Source organism: Haematobia irritans, chromosome 5 (assembly GCF_050003625.1).
Source record: "Haematobia irritans isolate KBUSLIRL chromosome 5, ASM5000362v1, whole genome shotgun sequence".
In the NCBI taxonomy this organism is placed as follows: Eukaryota; Metazoa; Arthropoda; class Insecta; order Diptera; family Muscidae; genus Haematobia; species Haematobia irritans.
This window is the reverse complement of record NC_134401.1, coordinates 84,602,055-84,606,967: the sequence shown is the minus strand read 5'-3', so window position 1 is coordinate 84,606,967 and position 4,913 is coordinate 84,602,055. Positions and strand designations below refer to the sequence as shown.

Sequence of the window (4,913 nt, the reverse complement as noted above, 5' to 3'; positions counted from 1 at the left end):
TATACATGTCAAATTTAGTCAAAATCGGTTCAGATTATACACCCAGAAAAAAGTGCCTTCGAAACTAAAGGAAAAATTTTTCATCAACATAGTTTATCCATTTTATTTCCATTAAGGTAAATTTTTGTGAGAAATAATAAAATTTACTCGTTTCAGTAAAAAAAATCCTAAACTGTAAGCAGTTAGGAATAGTTCATTAACTAGAATAAGGCATGGAATTTTACTCATACTGTTTTCTTCGCTGGGTATAAGAATTTCCTACTGAACAAGAAAATTTTATTCACCGATAACAAAGCATTCGTAAAAATAAACAAAAAACGAACTAAAACCAAGTTTCCTCAAAATTAGTAAAATTTCTTATAAAATGATAATTGCGACTTCCTTTATAATAGAAACTTTTCATATATACGAACAACACTTGGCTTAGAAAAATATTTTAGTTCATTCGTACTAAGAAGTTTGCAATCCTTTCAAAACGTAAGGAAAAAAACTTGTTAGAATATAGGAAATTTTCCTATATTTCTATTGTCTACCTGTAATCGATACCTGTTATCGTAATCGATGTGTTTGCGCGTGGGTGTAATCGATATGTTTGCGCGTGGTTTGTTTTTTTAGTTGGAATCGCGTTGTTGTGGTATACGGAGAGATTGTTAAAAAATAATATGGTAAAATAATATAATAAATAGCAATTAAAATATATACAATATTTTTTATTTTAAATTAGTGAGAAAATTTTTCGTTTTTTGAAAATAAATCCATCAATGTCGTAATGGTGTATAAAGGAAGAAAACACCAGCAGAATAATTACCCTTTCATTTGTCTTCATTTTGGAATCTTCAAATATCAGGTAATATCAGTGACGCTAACCTTTTGTAACAAAAATGTTTTATCATTTTTTATATTTGTAGGTATTGAAATTGTAAAAGGAGGACAAAATCGTTAGGAAGCAACTTATTAAAAGTGAAAAGTACAAGAAGAAGATGAAAAAGTGCGTTTTACAGTTGATAATATCACATGGAAATTGGAAATAGTGGAATAATAAACTAATATTTCAAGGACAGTCGATGCTGTTGATTCTTAATAAATATATTCAATATATTAATAAAACATGTCTTTTATTGAAGATAAAATTGCTTATATAAATAAATAAAATTGTATTTAAAAACGAAGGCAAGCAGTTCTAATTATGAAGTAAAAGTTTTACCACAAATATGTAAGATTTGTCCAAATGAATGAAAAAATTTCAATAAAATCATTCCATATATGAATTCACATCAGTTAAATTTTTTCATTCTGTAGTATAGTGGCACATAAATATAGGAAAATGTTAACTAATATATGGAATGCATTATACCTAATTTCTACGAAAATCACATCGTTCAAACAAATAAAAATGTCTTTGGCGCTATACGAAGTTCAACTTTCTTTACAATGAGTTCATTTTAACTTAAAGAAGTGGTCACTTTTTTTTGGGTGTATATAGCTCCCATATATACGTACACCAGAGTTGGGGAAATATGGTAGACTGTTACATATTTTAGACCCATTTTCAATGGAAGTTTCCTCCAATTAACTGGATAGCGTTAACCGATTTAAATTTTAATTCTAGAGATTTTGTAGAAGTAAAAAAATTGTCTCCTTTATATAGCTTCCAGCAAATGTGAAGTAGTTGAGATGGTAACACAAATTTTGGCCTACATAGGGGTGAAGGGTATAATATAGTCGGCCCCGCCCGACTTTAGACTTTACTTACTTTTTTAATTAAAAATTTAAAAATTTTCAATCACTGTCTTAATTAACTTATTGTTTCCATCTTGATTAAAAAGTCAATTGTATCAATTAATTTATTAATTGAAAAAATTTTCAACTTCAATTGACTTTTTAATTGGAAATATTTTTTTGTGCGTATATAGCTTTAAATCTAGGATTAAACAAATTAAAAAATTAGGATACACATCTCATTCATCGAGTTTTCATTATTTATTTACGATATATAATTAAAGTGTTCTTGTACAAATGCCAGCTAAAAATCCAAATTATCACAAATACTTCAAAATAAAAAAATGTTTTCTTGATTAAAAAACAATTTAATTAATTTTTGACGTAAAAATTAAAAACGTTATTTTTATGTTAACCTGATATCAATGCAGGTTGGTTCAATGTCCAAATCATTTAAACTAGATATCATTACAAAATTTATTCGAGCTTATTAGACAGGAAGATTAAGGGAATTTATATTATTAAGTTACTGAAAAGAAAATGCCAGATAACCATCCCGCAAGCCTGACTATACATATGTTTCAGTGTTGGCCACTACCCATTTCCATAGTCTTTAGCGAGATCTGGCCGGGTGAGATGATGATTTTATGTTATTAAAATTTGATTAATTAAAAAAAAATGTCCTTAATATTGTGTAAATTGCGAGTACTAAAAATCAGTTTACATAATTTTTCATATTAGGCCAATTATCAGTTATTATCATTATCATTTCGAACAAAAACCCTCAACTGTATAAATCTGCAGACTTCAGATTTCACAGCATACGAAAGACGATATTTTCATTTTAATGTTTAGACACACCCAGAAAAGAAAATGTTGGTTTATATTAGAAAATTTTAACAAATCTCTTTTAGTTATTGCACATGATACAAATAAGTTAATATTTTTTGTCAAATTGAAGAAGACTTGTTAAAAATAATGAAAATTTGTCTATTGTTTAGTAAAATTTCATATTTTTGAAAAAAAAAATGGAATTTAAACTTGTTAAAATGTCTTTAGCGCTATATGAAGTTCAAGACAGACACAATTTAAGAAAAATTTATTACTTTGAAAAACTTATGAAGTCAATTTAAGGAAACTGTACCCATTTTAGGAAATTATGAACTATTTTCGTCTTCTGGAGGCAGAAATGCAGATATCCTAGAGAAGTTAACAAAAAATTGTCCATCAAATTCTAGCCATATAAGTTTCAAATCTATCTTTGGATAACGTAACATTTCAACGGATTGTTTGAGAAAACGGTATTGCGTCCATCAAATTCACTTGAAATTTAAAATCTAAATTTACTATAGACCCGATAGTTAACGAATTGTTATCGTAGTAAATTATTGTATGTATTGCATGTTGGTTGCTATTTAAGATTATTTTTTACAAAATGATAGTTGGGATAAATAAACATTTAAATATTGTCAATCATTTCCATAACTGACTTTACATTTTAATTAGAGTAAACATGTAATTTTTAAATTGATTATGTTATCAATTTCAATCTTCAAATTGGAAAAATTTGGCTACATTTTGTTCTGTGTAATTACATAAATAGACTTTCTCTATATGTGACACAGAAATATTTTATCCCATACCGAAACATAGCTTCCAAAATAAAAGGTACTCGTAGCCGCAGCAGCTCGAATAAAAAACCTAAAAATATTGACCTTAATAACCACATTCCATGGTATGGAAATAATCACATGCAACTAGTAGCTTTTATTGTTACAAGATAACGTAATTCTAGAACTTGACACTTGTAGTTTTAGTGGGTAAACAGGTTCACAACAAGTGTTATAATTACATACATTCAAATGTCCAAAGTACAGAGGCAAATGGAATGCTATGTAGGCGGTTGTTTTGATACAAGAAAAATAGATAAAAAATTAACAGACAAAAAAAATCCCCAGATCTAAGGCAGTGAACCACTTTCACTCTAAAGTTCTCCCCATAAAAGGTTCAACAAGAGAAAGATGTAAAGTGTATACATAGTAAACGTACAACTGACTTACCTTTAATACTGAAGTTATTCACAGAATCTGGAAAAGTAAATAATAAGAATTCATTAAGCATAAAGGTTCAATCACAATTGTTTCTAACAATCTATATTTATAGAAACAAAAGACTTAAGACACAAACTTAGTTTTATACTGCGTGTATTTTATTAAGCCATTATTGAATTCATTATTAGCCAAACACAATTGATCTTTTGAAAGTAAAGGTGAGAGGTGAAAGTAATTTAAATCAAAAGACTTAAGACACAAAACACACATACCTGACATTTATCATAAACATCATACAATATCAGGAATTTGTATTTGAATTTAACCACCAAACAAAGACAGCAGAGAAATGACCCATAATTGTTAAATATTGATTAGCTTGATTAGAAAACTTGTTGCCTTTTGTTTGTTTTTATTCGAAATCATAGAGTATCTGTCAACAATAGGGATACAAACGTCAAAAAACAATTTTTTGTCAAAAAAATTTGTTTTTGGAGATTGACTAATCTATTAAGCACCAGAGATTATGTACCAAACTCTATGAACAACAGACATTCATCATCGCATAGTAGATGTAGTAATCTAATTATGGACTGGTTTAAAGGGTCAAAGCCAGATATATCCCAGATATATATTCGTTTTGGATCCGGAAGTGGTGCAAATTTGCCGCAGAAGCGATGAATTTAACATGGGCTTGTCATGGGCTTGTCACGGATTTCCTCCTTTTCAACAGCCGTTGCACTGAATTTGCATCACTTCTTAAGATGTGATCCGAAGTCAAAATTTTGGATCTGCATTAAGAAATTTTGTGATATATTTCCAAATAAATATTTTTTTTTAATTATTCATAGTTTTTTTAGGCATTCTAACGCTTGTCTGAGATGTTTGACCTCAAATATTTTCAAAAATACCCAATTTTGCTAGAATCGATTCATCATTTTTTTTTACAAAATTTAAATAAATTGTACCACATTATTAATTCTTACTCTATTTTTATCCTATTTGAAACAAAAAAAAAATTAAATTTCTCATTAAAAATATGAAAAAAGCAAATTATAAAAAGAACTTCCTCAGGATTGGGACGCTTACAAGAAGAATCTGAAAGGATACAAGCTAGAACTGAGAAAGGCTCAGAATAACTCT

General features: G+C 28.2%; 1 long non-coding RNA gene across 1 annotated transcript; it reads left to right on the top strand.

The window, feature by feature from the left end:
• Positions 1–771: 771 nt before the first annotated feature.
• On the top strand, positions 772–1,169 carry LOC142241956 (uncharacterized). Its single transcript, XR_012723886.1, has 2 exons — positions 772–847; positions 909–1,169. It is a non-coding gene; the product is annotated as an uncharacterized LOC142241956 (long non-coding RNA).
• Positions 1,170–4,913: the final 3,744 nt, after the last annotated feature.